The following is a 15471-nucleotide window of genomic DNA, read 5'->3' as shown; positions in this document are numbered from 1 at the left end:
AATATGACTTAAAACTTCCCTATCAGTCAGAAATATTATTAAATCAATACTTTGATAAGTAACATATTTATGTAACAGATTCTGTGAAATACACTTGAAACAGTTCTAAAGAATGAATTAATATAACTACCAACATACAAATACTTTAGAACCATGAGTACTAAATGCATTTTTTGGTACCAAGCACAAAAGTGGGTGCCAGGTTTGAATGTGCAACATAGAAATATGAAAAATTCTGAGCCTTATTTGATCCATAGGCAGTAACCAATAATCATCTAATGCTTTTTACAATTTAAATTGTTCAAAGATCTTTAACATTTATCTTGAAACAAATGGTTTAAATCCTATTTGTGTCTGATATAAGAGCTGGTCTTTCACATATTGTATAGAAGCAGACTAACCTTCATTGATTCATATAATTCTGGGTCTCTCTCCTATACCTACCTGGACTTTGAATAGTGGATGCACAAAACAAGTCAAATACCATAAAGGGCAACCTACTCTTCTTATTCTAAAATCCAACTTTAATGTTTGAGTCATATAAACTTCTTTCAAATTCATGAAAATCAGTTATTTTCACATGAAGCTGGGGGCACATCGGAAGCACATAAATTATCCAGGTATAGATTCTAGTGCTGCTAAGTTATCACACAGGATACTATAATTTACAAAACTGTAAACAAATGTGTATGGTGTTAATTAATTTTTTACGCTATAGTTTATATCCACAAATGTTTTTTGAAAAAATTTTTCACAAAACCAATTGCATCATTCATTATGTCAGTGAAGAATGAATTCTGGGTCAATGAATGGCATTTAATTCCTTCTTATTTAGCTCCTACCCCTTTGTATTCTTTTTTCTATTTTCTTATAATACTGTCTTCTACACATTGTAGTTGCAACTGGACCTCGTGTCATCTCTGTTTATATTGTTTCACCTCCTTATTATAGTTTTCTTATGCTTAGGAACATTTTGTTCTTTTCTTGCATAAAAACATTATTTACACAATTATTTCTACTAGTGATTGAATTGTTTCTAAAGCCACTAGCTTCCATTTATTCAATTTTTCCCTTTAACTTCAGTGCTGAAATTCTCCTCCTCCACCTTTAAATTTTAAAATGTTACCTGTACTGAAATATGCCAAAATTTCTTGACACCTAATTGTTAAGCAATCTATATAACATTATATCTTTTTACTTTTGTTATTACTCTAGGATACCAAAAGACCACCATCATCCTATGTTTATACCACTGTCACTGTCTTACCACTGTCATCCTGCTGTTCATCGATTTGCTCGAGCAGGCACCAATAACGTCTCCATTGTGAGACTTGTTGTTAATGTTTTTGGCATATTGAATATGCCACAGGTAGCTTGTCAGGCTCTGCTGTGTGGGCAAGATACTCTCCGTAGCTTGCCACTCTCTCCAAGAGGGGCGGATGAATGGAACCCAGGTCAGCAGCGTGCAAGGCAAATGCCCTACCCCTATGCTATTGCTCCATCCCCCTGTTTTCATAAATGAAAAGAAAATAGAGACTCCAATTTAGTAAGTTACTGACCTTGTCTTACTATTGATATTGTAAAACCTAATGTCAGAGGGGCTCTGTGCCTGCCAACGCTGGTGATTTCTCATCATATCAGACTTCATCATCTCACAGATGTCGCCACCTCTGCCTTCATTTATTCAAAAGATAAAAACTGTGACTAATAACAGTTGCTGAATTGGTGGCTCAATACAATGTCCAGAAATCCAGAGCCTCTCGTAAATTTGCTTTCCCCCCGCATTGTTCTTTGAGTACTTAAAACAGGTCATTAATGGAGGAACTGCAAGCAGTTGGTGAAACGGTAACTTACAAATGCAAATTGCCACTTGGCAATGCTTAATTATATGTAGCCTGATTCCTAATAATTTTCGAACACCCCATGTTTATTTTCATCATCCATTCTCTTATTTTCATTGCATTGATGTCATTTTGCTCGTTTTTTTCCTTTCCAGTGTAAGCCAAGCATTGACAATTGCCCAGCCTGCACTTCGGTAACTCCAATATCAAAAGATCTCTTGTTTTCACTTTATAGACTGTGCCTCTTGTTTCAACTTTCCTACAGTACCTTTCATAAATTCTACATATTCTCATTATCCTCACTTTTGTCTGGATTTGTCCAACAGTGTTATCTGAATAAGGTGCCCGGTATTATTGACCTATGATATTTATTTTCCAAATCTTTGTCATTTGTTTTCTCTTTGATTTGTTATTGTCTTTTAAGAAGTCTCCATCAAAATAAATGACTATGTTGGAAGACTTGCTTCACTTGTCTTGTCTCATTAATTTATTTCTTGCCCCACCCTTTGAGTATTAAAATGTGGGATACTGGTCCTGGAGAAGCCAGGACTGATCCCTTAAAACAAAGCCAGGAGTAAACCCTGAGCACAGCCAGATGTGCACCCCACAAAAATATTTTAAAAATATCAAAATGTGGATCACTTTGATACATAATAGCATTGGTCATTTTAGCAGCTTATCAAACAAACATGAAATCAGATGGAGATTTAAAGAAAAGGTTATTTTTACAGTCAAAGTCATGTTTTTTAATAAACTAATTAGTAATTTCCCCACTGTTCCATTTCACTCTGTTTCAGAGTGCCTTTGAAATTCACAATCAGCTATTTTTGGATCTTTGGCATATCATTTGCCCTGTGTGTCTTGTCTTCTGCTGAGTTTGCCAACCTCTGCAGCCAGATGTCTCAATAAGTGTTCTGATCACTGTTCAGTAGTGTTAGTAGTTCCAAAGACCCCATGGGTTTTTTTTAATTACTGTTTGTAATTATACTTACACTACCCTTTCTCCTTTTATTCATAGATCTTTAGAATTATTATTATTGTTAATGTTATTATTATTATTGTTTTGCTTTTTGGGTCACACCGGGAATGCACAGGGTTTACTCCTGGCTCATGCATTCAGGAATTACTCCTGGCAGTGCTCGGGGGACCATATGAAATGCTGGGAATCGAACCTGGGTCAGATGCGAGCAAGGCAAGTGCCCTATCCGCTGTGCTATTTCTCTAGCCCCTTAGAATTATTTTTGTTAGAATCATTTCAGTAGAAAACCATTCAATATCAAATCAAAAAAAAGTATCAAATTCTGCTTTAATCACTGTGCAATTATTGAGTTTTTAAAATTTACATAGAATAAGAATTTACCTTTTTGTCAATTCCTTGGTATTTTCACACATCATTTGTGTTATATGACTTATAGTAACTTAAAGATTTTCTTACACATTCCTTTTATTAAAATAAAATCACCATGAGATATCTAGTTACAAAGCTCATGATTGGGTTTCAATCATAAAATATTCTTATAACTATCCCTTCACCAATGCACTTTTCCCACCACCAATGTCCCCAGTTTCCCTCCTGCCATCCCCATCGGCTTGTCTCTATGACAGACACCAGACACCTCTCTCTTTCTCTATTCCTCTCTTTCTTTCTCTTTCTCTCTCCCTCTGTCTCTCTCTCGCTCGCTCTCTCTCTTTCCTTTTGGGCATTATGGTTTGCAATACAGGTACTGAAAAGTTAGCATCGACATCCCTTTACATCTTTTCAGCACTCAACTGTTGTCCAGAGTGATCATTTCCAACTATCGTGGTCATAGTGGTCTCTTCTCTATACTAACCGCTCTCCCTCAACCACCACTGGTGGCAAGCTTCCAACCATGTACGTGACCTTCTGACCCTTCATTTTGCTGTTCTTGGGTATTAGTCTCATACTATTTTTTAAAAAATATATATTTCACAAATGAGTGCAGTCATTCTGTCTGCCCCTTTCCTTCTGACTCATTTCACTCAGCATGATACTCTTCAAGTTCATCCATTTTTAAGCAAATTTCATAACTTCATTTTTCCTGGTGGCTTTTTCCTATTTTTTTCTTTTTCTTCATTTTTTTAGACCTCATTGGGCTATGATCAGAGTTTATTCCTTGCTCTAAACGCAGTTATTACTCCTGGCAGGACTCCAGGGAACATGTGGGATACAGAAGATCAAATTTAGGTTGCCCACATGCATGACAAGCTCCCTACCTATTCTATTTCTCTAAGCCTTTATTTTTTGTTTTAAGTAGCTTAAATCTAATCATAATATGCTAGTCTGCATATTTTATTGTTTTAGCATAGTATTTTTCCTGGGCTGGAGCCATAGCACCGCAGGTAGGGCATTTGCCTTGCACACGGCCGACCCAGGTTTGATTCCTCCATCCCTCTCGGAGAGCCTGGCAAGCTACCGAGAATATCCTGCCCGCACATTCAGAGCCTGGCAAGATACCAGTGGTGTATTCAATATGCCCAAAACAGTAACAACAAGTCTCACAATGGAGATGTTACCGGTGCCCATTCAAGCAAATCGATGAACAACAGGACGACAGTGCTAGTGCTAGTACTTTTCCTTACATTTTATTTATGCTTTGTGCTGTAGTGATATTATGGCAAATTATCTCAAAAATACTTAAAAAATTTTTTCTACTCTTTCTCCCCCTTTTTTGCATGTGAAAGGAGAGGGGTTACACCTAGCAATGCTCTCGGCTTACTCATGGCTTTTTGCTAGTTACTGACACTCCTCAAGGGACCATGTGGTGTGTGCAGGATGGAACCTGGATTAGCTGTGTGCAAGCTCAGCAACAAACTATCTTTCTGACCTCTGATTTTTGCTATTTTTGGTTTTATTTTCGTTACTTAGTTTATTTTCCCTTGCTTTCACTGCTCAATATTACTGCAACTATGGAATAATGACTTTCTTCTTGAAAGTTTTATCTTTTCTCAGTCCAGCTTAAAATCATACTTCAGATCACTTTTAACATTATATTCACTCTCCAACAACTTAAAGGGATACACAAACTTCATTCCTAATCAAGTAATCAAGTGCCCTATGGGTTCTGCTTCTAACATCTCAATGTGCCATGGTAATATAATTCTTCTGGCTTCCAAATTGTCCAATAGAAAACTTCATAGATGTTTTCAAAGATAATACTATCTTATACTGATTTTTTAAAATTTTTTTTGCTTTTTGGGTCACACCCAGCAATGCACAGGGGTCACTCCTGGCTCATGCACTCAGGAATCACCCCTGGCAGTGCTCAGGGGACCATATGGGATGCTGGGATTTGAACCCGGGTCTGCAGCATGCAAGGCAAATGCCATACCCATTGTGCTATCACTCCAGCCCCTCATACTGATTTTTAAGAAGAAAAACTTGGAGTATTTTCTAGAAGAGAAAGAAAGACCTGAAGCAGAAACAGATTTACAATGAAAACTTCCTAGAATGTTTCTGTCTTGTCATCGATGTGTTCAATTCTATTGCATGCACTTGTGGTTATAAATAGAATTTTGGGAGCTCAGTCAGACATGATTCCTTAAAAGAACTGCAAGAGAATATCTAGGTCTGCATTTCAAGAATATTTACTCTAAGCACTCTTTCTTTTTATTGATATCACCATTAGATACAGGGTTACAAAGCTGTTCATGATTTTCAGTCATACAGAATTTCTATGCATATCCCTTCACCAATGTACATTTCCAGCCACCAGTATCTCCATTCATTCCTTCCAGCCCTGCCCGCCTCTATGGCAGAAACTCTCTCTCTCTCTCTCTCTCTTTCTCTCTCTCTCTCTCTCTCTCTCTCTCTCTCTGTGTCTCTCTCTCCTTTTAGGCACTGTGGTTTGCAATGCTGTTACTAAAAGGCTATCATGAATATGACTTTACCTCCTTACAGCATCCTGTTTTTGCCAGAGTGATCATTTCCCACTATCATTGACATAGTGGTCTCTTGTCTATTCTAATTGAGCTCCCCCACCCCTGCTTGTGAAGCAAGCTTCCAAACATGGACCAGTCCTCCTGGCTCTCATTTCAATTGACTTTGGATATTATTCTCATACTATGTTCTTTTGTATCCCACAAAGAAGTGTTGTTATTCTCTCTTGTCTCTCTTCCTCTGATTCATTTCACAAAGCATGATACACACCAAGTCCATCCATGCGTAAGGAAATTTCATGACTTTATTTTCTAATGGCTGAGTAGTATTTCATTATGTAGATGTAGCTTTATGTTCTTTTATCCAGTCATCTGTTCTTGGGTACTAGAGTTTTTCCAGATTTTGGCTATTGTGAATAGTGCTATAATGACTAAACTTTCATTTTTTTCCCCCTTTTGGCTCTTTTGGTCACCTGGCGATGTTCAGGGGTTAGTTCGAGCTGTGCACTCATAAATTACTATGGGAACCATATGGGATGCTGGGGATCGAACCCAGGGTTGGTTGCATGCAAGGCAGATACCCTACCCACTGTATTATCTATTCAAGCCCTCTAAGATTTCATAAGTCATTGAGCTAATTACCATTTCTTTCCTTCAGGCCCAGGAACTTATTTCTTTCTAAATGAACCAGTTTTTAAGGTCCACACTGTGTGTTTCCATGGTGTTTCTTTTTTTAAGATCATTTGGACCTCCCATATTTACATCCAAAATAGTTCTTCTTTTTTAATTTAGGTTTTGGTTTAGACAAGCTAATTCATCAGATAATTGTCATAGTTTCCTCATAAATATCTTGTATATGCTCTCCCTGCCTTCACATAAGTTTGATCACATTTTTATCAGAAAACTTCTTAGTTCCTTGGGCCAGTCTATTAGCTTTCTGAGAGTTCAAGATCAACTCAGCGGTATCATTCCTACATGGTGGAGAAGATGGAGTTTAGAGATACACAAAGTGTTACATTTAATCCCCCTAGCTGATAGGCTTTGGAGAACTATTCTGCTATTTATGAATTATTTCATCACTTATATATTATAAATATTATTAATCGTAGCCTTATGATTGTGCAATCAAATAGGAATAATGGAAGCAATTCCATACTTAACTCGTAGTGATGTTCTACAAATTGTATTATAAATTTTACTATAATATTAACTATAAATAACAGCAATGATAATAATAATAATATTCACAGATACATTCTTAGGAAATCTAGAACAATAGCTACCTTTAATCAATTTTTGTTGAGTACATAAAATAATGAAAGAGTGAATGGAATTGAAAATAGTACACTCAGATAAATATAGCAAAATAAAGAATGTATATAAACTGTAATATGCAAGAAGGGGAACTTTAAGAGCCTAGGTTGCTCTCTCTCTCTCTCTTTCTCTCTCTAATACCTGACTGGCATTTTATATCTAAAATGGAGCAGAATTTCCAGAGGAAACTTGACCTAAAAATAGCTGGACATTGATAATTAGTATGTGCATGCACTTTAGAGATTCTCTTTGTTATCTAAAAAAAAAAACTTCCTTTCTGGCTTTTTCCCAAATTATACTTCTGCCAAATATCTCAGCTTATGAGAAATTTCTGCTTTTCCCTTGGAAAGTAAAAATGAACTAATTTCTTTCATATTTTACAAATCTGGCTGCTTTTTATATAGAAATCATATTATTCTCTCTCATCGAGATTTTTCTAAATTAGCTGCAATGTGTTATATACACAGTTCTATGCCCTTAGACAATTTCTAGCTATTCTGGTGGAGATCATTTGTAATGGCTCTTTTTGTTTTCATTCATATCACCTTTATGGATAGGGATTTGAAATCCTTTCAATTTTCCACAATTCATTCTTGTATTTTGCATTCTTTCACTATTGACTATATATTAATTGATATATATCTATTGAAAACTTGTAAAGTTGTAAAAAGAAGGCATAGAAAACAGTAGGATTAAATAAACAAAAATTCACAAAAAATAGCATTTGATTCACTCTCTAATCATGTATGAATCGATTAAGGGTTGAGTAGGCCATTAAGAAAATCAATCACAAAGTGAAATGAGTCAGAGAGAGAGGGATAGACATAGAATAACTGCACTCATTCGTGGAATACAAAATAACATACTATGAGATTGACATCCAAGGACAGTAGAGACAGGGCAAGGAATATTGCTCCATAGTGAGTAGCCTGCCTCATGAGCTGAGGGAGAAGGTAACTGGGATAAAGAAGGGATCACTAAGTCAATGATGGTTGGAGGTATCGTTCCAGATGGGAGATGTGTGCTGAAAGTACAAAAAGTATCAAACATGATAGTCTCTTAGTATATGTATTGCAAACCATAGTACCCAAAAGTAGAGAGAGAATATGGGGGAAATTGTCTGTCATAGAGGCAGGGGAGGAGTGGGATGGGGGGGAATGATACTGGGGACACTGGTGGTAGAAAATGTGCACTGGTGGAGGGATGGGTATTCAATCATTGTATGACTGAAACTCAAACATGAAAGCTTTGTAACTGTGTATCACAGTTATCCAATAAAAAAAAGAAAATCAAGCATAAAGTAAAAATACAATAATATTGTAATATGAACTAATGATATATTTTTCTGGATAGCACTGTAGCACTGTCATCCCATTGTGCATCGATTTGCTCGAGTGGGTGCCAATAACGTCTCCATTGTGAGACTTGTTACTGTTTTGGCATATCGAATATGCCACAGGTAGCTTGCCAGGCACTGCCGTGTGGGGCAGATACTCCTGGTAGCTTGCCGGGGTCTGTGAAAGGGATGGAGGAATTGAACCCAGGTAGGCTGCATGCAAGGCAAACACCCTACGTGCTGTGCTATCGCTCTAAAATGATATATTTTAATGATTATAATTTAATAGTAGATAAAATGTATGTATTTGATAATAAGTTCAGTGGTTTACATATAATAATTATAATCATAATCAAAAGTTAACATTTATTTAACCTATTTTATGTTGTCCAAGCATTTTATATAGAAAGAAGTGTTTGGTTCTTACAAAAAAACCTACAAATGTTTTTTGTATGCTACTTTATATATGAAAAAACTGAGTAGCTGAGATTCATCAATTATTTGTTATTAAATATACACTAAATAAATAGCTGTTGAAAAGAAATAATAAACAGCATATTATTACGAGTAATATTTTAATTTTTAATTTTAATATTTTTGTTTGGTTTTTGTGTTTTGATTCATCCTAGTGATGTTTGGGGTCAGTCCAGGAAACACTTAGGGGATAATCATATGGTGCTGAGTATTAAAACTGGTGCTCCTCGCAAAAGACACAGTGACCCGAATACAAAGACAATCTGCAGGATGGGAAAGGATATTCATCCAATACCCATCTGATAAGGGCTTGATATCAAGAGTATATAAGGCACTGGTTGAACTCTACAAGAAGAAAACATCTAGCCCCATCAGAAAATGGGGCAAAGAAATGAACAGAAACTTTCTCAATGAAGAAATACGAATGGCCAAAAGGCACATGAAAAAATGCTCCTCATCACTAATAATCAGGGAGATGCAGATCAAAACAACTGAGATACCACCTCACACCACAGAGAATGGCTCACATCCAAAAGAACAAAAGCAACCACTGTTGGAGAGGATGTGGGTAGAAAGGGACCCTCCTACACTGCCTGTGGGAATGCCGACTGGTTCAACTCTTCTGGAAAACAATATGGTCACTCCTCAAAAAATTAGAAATTGAGCTCCCATTTGACCCATCAATACCAGTTCTGGGAATATACTCCGGAGAGGCAAAAAGATATAGTCAAAATGACATCTGCACATGTATGTTCATCGCAGCACTATTTATGATAGCCAAAATCTGGAAAAAAACCCGAATGCCCAAGAACAGATGACTGGCTAAAGAAACTTTGGTACATCTACACAATGGAACACTACGCAGCTGTCAGAAAACATGAAGTCATGAACTTTGCATACAAGTGGATCAATATGGAAAGTATCATGCTAAGTGAAATAAGTCAGAAAGAGAGAGACAGACAGAAAGAGAGAGTCAGAAAGAGAGAGAAGAATTGCATTTATCTGAGGAATATAAAACAACAGAATGGAGGCCTAACACCCAAGAATAACAGAAATAAGTACCAGATTTTCTCCATGGCTTGGAGACCAGCCCCACATGCTGGAGGAAAGGGCAGCTCAGATAGAGAAGGGAATACCAAGCAAAAATATGGTGGGAGGACCCATTCGGTATGGGAGAGGTGTGCACGGAGAAGACTATAGACCGAACACATTGGCTACCCAAGACCTACATTAGTAACCACAATGCCCAAAGGGAGAGAGGGAACAGAGGAGAATGCTCTGCCAGTAAGGCGGGGTGGGGAGAGGGATGGGGTGCGGGGCGTGGGAGGGATCAATGGAGAATGGGTACTGGTGGAGGGATAGATACTCAAGCTGTATATGACTAAAACACAAGCATGAGAATATGTAAACCTGTATCTGTACCCCCACGGTGATTCATTAAAATTAAAAATAAAAAAATAAATAAAACTGGTGCTCCAGCAAGCAAAAACGTGCTCCATCTCCTGGTTTCTGTATTGATTTATATACACAGGGAAAGACTGTTATGAAATGTGGTAACCAGAGTAAGTTTTTATTCTTGCTAATTTGGCCATTTGAGGGTAAATATGGCATAAAATAGACATAAGGGAAAGGAAGAACACTGCTCAAATATTTTTACTTTTTATCCCAAATAAGCCTCAAATTATCCTCATGAGAATATTTCCATATTGCCTATGTTTTATAGAAAAGTATATGGAGATTTAGAGATAGTCAAAATGCATTTCAAAATGAAAGACATTAATTTTTAGAACATAATTCAAATGAAGCAATACAGTTAAAGATCTTAGTTCAACTGTTATAAACAGGTACTCTTACTGAGGAAGACTATTTTGGTTTGCCTTTTACTGAGGTCCAAAGGAAGTGATTAAATGTAAGCACACACAAAAGAAAAAAAAAACCAGAAGAAGCACTATGTTCAATGATCCAAGGAAGTTGAAAAGTAGAATCACCAAATTAAAAGTAATGACTTCTACTATTTCCAGTATCATCAAATGTCATGCAAAATAACATTGCATTGTTTTGCAGTATTTATAAATTGTTTAGTTTTACATGCATGTTATAAATTTCCTTTAAAGTAGCAGACATAGTCAGAAGAAAGAATGAAGAAAGAATCCCAGAAAGTAAGGAGTGAGCAAATTATTTTAGTAATGGCACCAATAAGGAATATTCATTTCAATGATACAATTAGAGTACTTTATTCTAAAGTAGAACTTCAGTTTTGAACAAATAGCGTCTTAGTTTACCTCACGGGGATTACCAAATAACCTTCCCTCCTCTCTTTATTAAATATCACAGTGTTTAAGAACTTTGAAACAATCTAACACTGCACATCCTAAACATTCTTATTTTTTCTTTCTAAAAACATATTGTTAACAGAATCATTTGGATTTTTAGAGTGTATATTGTTTTCCAAGTATGTGTAAATTATTTCTAATAACTATTCTTCTTTTCCAGTTTTAATACAAATATCTAATTTTTGCATATGCAGAGGATAATTTGCTAGGTAATTTAAGTGTATCCATAACCTATTGTTGCCAAAACAAAAAAAGAACTCTAGTAGATTAAAATAAAAATGCAAATTTATTATTTAAAAGCTCTGGAGGGTAATCAACTGAAAGAAGCTTACTGGGGGTAAATCAAAGTGTTAACAGAGCCAAATATTTCTGGGTGCTATGAGGTGGGGGAGAAGCTTGCCTTTTTGCGCTTCTAGAGTTTTCTGCATTCCTTACTTCACTCCAGCCTCCATCCAGTATCTCCTCTCCTGACTGAAACTCACTCCATTTCTGAGAATTCTGGCAATTGCATTGTGCCTACTTGCATAATTCAGGATATTTCCCTGATCAAGAGCCTTAATTTAGTCACAGCAGCAAAATAAAAATAATTAGAAGGAAGAAAAATCATAATAACAGTATGGAATTTCCCCTTTCATTTAAGTCTTTATCCATCCTATGTCCTTGTATACAACTCTTCACAAATCACATTTGTTGCTTGTTTTTTACTTGCATTCATTTAAATTCAAAAGCAATCTCTGTTACAGGTCTATATTTGAGATAAAAAAAATTATTAGAATCAGTTAAGTGGTACTCTCACTAAACACAAATCACTGGTGGATAATTTGCACCCTTGACAGAAGGTAGGAAAATATATCACTTGGGAAGAGTTGGCAACAGTGACCTACTCCCCTTAGAAAATGTTGGAATACTTAATGTAATAGGAACAACTTGGTCCATTTTTCTGAAACAGATAATCTCACTTGTTGTTATTTTTGACCCCCAAAATATATTTAGCTCCTACATTGTGATTACTGAGAGATATTTAATTCATTCATTATTACATTTCTATGTTACAGATAACATGTTCTTATCTGTATTTGTAAGCATTTCTAAAAATGGCATTTGCGAAATAGTTATGAAGCTTTATAAGCCAATTGTCATAGTTTCTATTCCAACACATTAGTCATGTGCATCAAAAAATACTTCCAATTCAACCCAGAGATAAGCAATTCTATTGTGCTTTCTCTATACTGTATTCAGAGCGACTTATACGACTATGCATGTCAATGAAACGTGAATACATAGTATTAGTTCAAGGCCAAGAAAGTAAAAACTTCCACCTCCTCCATATGCCAACTGAATATTGATTGATTGAGGTTAGCATAAGTTACAGTCAATATATTCAAATGAGCTTCTGGGCCAGAACAATAATACGGGCATTTGCATATTGCTAACTTAGGTTTGATCCCTTTACCATATATGGTTCCAAAGTAGAAGTGATCCCTGATCACACAGCTAGAAGCAAGGCTTGGGCACTGCCATGCATGGCACACTATCCCCTTCAAATAAAAATGAGCTACTTTCTTTTACGTTTTGGGGTTTGGGGCCAATCTACTTGCGCTCAGGGCTTAATTCTGTCTCTGCTCAGAGATCACTTCTGGTGAGGTTCCTTTGCAAACAAGTACCTTGTCTATTGAACTATCTCTCTAGTCCCTAAAACAAGTCATTTTCAGTGAATTATTTCTGAAATCTCTGGTCTGTGAGTGAGAGATTAAGCAGGGAGGGATTGATTCTTCTCATTGTCGATAAAGTTTGCTTTATTTTAAATAAACTAAAATATTCTGCTAAATCAAGAAAGTCTTAAAGATTGTGTTTTATCATAATGACCAACTGCATTAAATAATAATAACGACTATAATAATATGCTTGACAGTTATCAAACTTTTCCCAATGATTAAAGAGCTGTTAATTCCTATAAATAGTAGCCTAAATAAACCTGTAGCAATAAGTGGACAAGTGAAAAAGTCCATTGACATTTTAAGCAGATATAAGTGAAACATATTGATCATTTTGAAAGCTGTAGCACTCATTCAGATTGTTAAATTGTACAAGTGTCTTTGTGAATTGTTATCAAGATGGGGTGCTCTGAATCCAATTGCTGTAGTGTCATTTGATAACTCCAGTAATAGTGTTCGTGGTTTAACAATAGAAGCGAACTTGTCTTCCTTTTTCTGTATAGTTGTTAGAAATCCCCCATATGATACGTATTTCCTTAGATCTTTTGATCTAAAGATCTGCTTAAAATAAAACTGCTTAATAATTCTTTGTTCTATATTGTTCTCTGCTTAACTAGCTTCAGTAGTTCCAGTTCTCTGAAACTAAAAGTCTGTACAGAAAGTGAATGATGTTCCAAAACATAACACAGATATCTCAAGCTTTGGACTCTAGTTTAAAATACCTTATTCATTTAATGTTAATTGTTATTAATTTAGGGTCTCAGTTGATAGATAATGTGAAACTGCAAACTCAAATTCCAAGCCAGGTTCTGAAAGTTTTCAGTACTCAGTTAAAAGATGATTACCAAGATTAAGCACAATAGACTTTAGTTACTTATTGAGAAAATACAATTTAAAACATATAGTGTAATGTATGAATTTGCACGTACCCATGGGATTGCTAATTTAAGATTAAAGTCTTCTGATGCATAACTTATAGCTATATAGCCATTGGCACAGTCACAAAAAAGCACTCAATCAACTGTTTATTTTGTTTTTGTTTGAGGGCAACACCCAGCTATGCTCAGAAATCTTTACTAGTGATGCTCAGGAGACAAAAATGTTGTGCAGGGATCAAAGGAGGGCTGGTCACAGCAAGGCAAGTGCCTTAACTATCTCTGTAGCCATAGAACTCAATTAATTATTCACAATTTTAACAATGTTCTTTAGAGGCAACAATGTGATAACAATGAGGAAATATTTTGCAAAGAAGTAACTGGCTCAGTATATTGTTGATAGTATCATCTATATAACTACTTTATACTTGTAGTGTGGTGACAATGGTACAATGTCATATTATTACAGCTAAAAGAAATTAAACAATATACTTTAATCAGTTAAAGACATGGATAGAAATACCATAAAGGATTCTTCTATCTATGAACACGATTCAAGTTAAGCAGCATTAGTATAAACAAAAGAAGGTCTGTAGCAATTCTCTCCAGGTTATTATTGGGTACTACATAAAGAACAGTTTAAATTACTGTTTCTCATAATAGTCTGTGATCATATCAAATGCCATTATAATGCCTTTACCAGACCAAACTTGTGATTTAAGATAAATCAATCTTGAAACGATTGAAGTGACTATTGCCTAACTTGTCACTCTATAGGGAGTCAGTATTGACAATAGATAAATAATTTACTCATGTTTTTACCTTCACTTAGCTGCATCAGTGACTTTAAGGAAAATTAGTCATAGAATCATTTGTACTATTAGCAATAACCCACGATTCACACATTTTTCTGTTTTCCACATTTATTTTAAGGATAATTACTTAAGTTTACATATTCTCTGAATATGATATCAAAATCTTCTTTGAATTCTAAGCATTACAATTCAAAAACAAAAATTATTATTTGACCTACTACTAAAATATATGTGGAAAGATATTGACAAGATTGATATTCATATAAGCATGTAAGTAGCAAATATGTGTGTATATGTATGTACATGTAAGTGTATGTACATAGGATATGTATGTGATTAGTACTCCATACTTGTACTTATAGTCTTGCATGCCATACAAGTATGAAATATGAAATATGATATATATGATATACATATTATCCATATATGTATATATTAGATGATTCTGCTTTCATGGATCATATTCTTGATTCAGTTATTCATTAAAAAGTTCCCAATTTCACCAAGTAGAGGATGTTGGACTGACCCATTTGGATTGAAAGACACAGGCTGAAAGTAGACCATAGACAGAAGATGAAAGCCACTCAATACCTCCATTGTAAACTACAACACCCAAAAGTAGAGAGAACAAAAGGGAATGCCCTACAGCAGAGGCAGGGTGGGGTAGTGGGGGATAGGGTGGGGGTGGTGGGAGGGATACTGGGATCATTGGTGGAGGAGACTGGGCACTGGTGGAGGGATGGGTAAACGATCACTGTATGACTGAAATGCAAACACAAAAATTCATAAGTTTGTAACTGTACCTCACAGTGATTCACTAATAAAAATTTTTTTAAAAAAGTTCCCACTTTAAAAAAGTTCATTAACTTTG

Source organism: Sorex araneus, chromosome 5 (assembly GCF_027595985.1).
Source record: "Sorex araneus isolate mSorAra2 chromosome 5, mSorAra2.pri, whole genome shotgun sequence".
Classification (NCBI taxonomy): Eukaryota; Metazoa; Chordata; class Mammalia; order Eulipotyphla; family Soricidae; genus Sorex; species Sorex araneus.
This window is presented reverse-complemented; position numbering follows the sequence as displayed.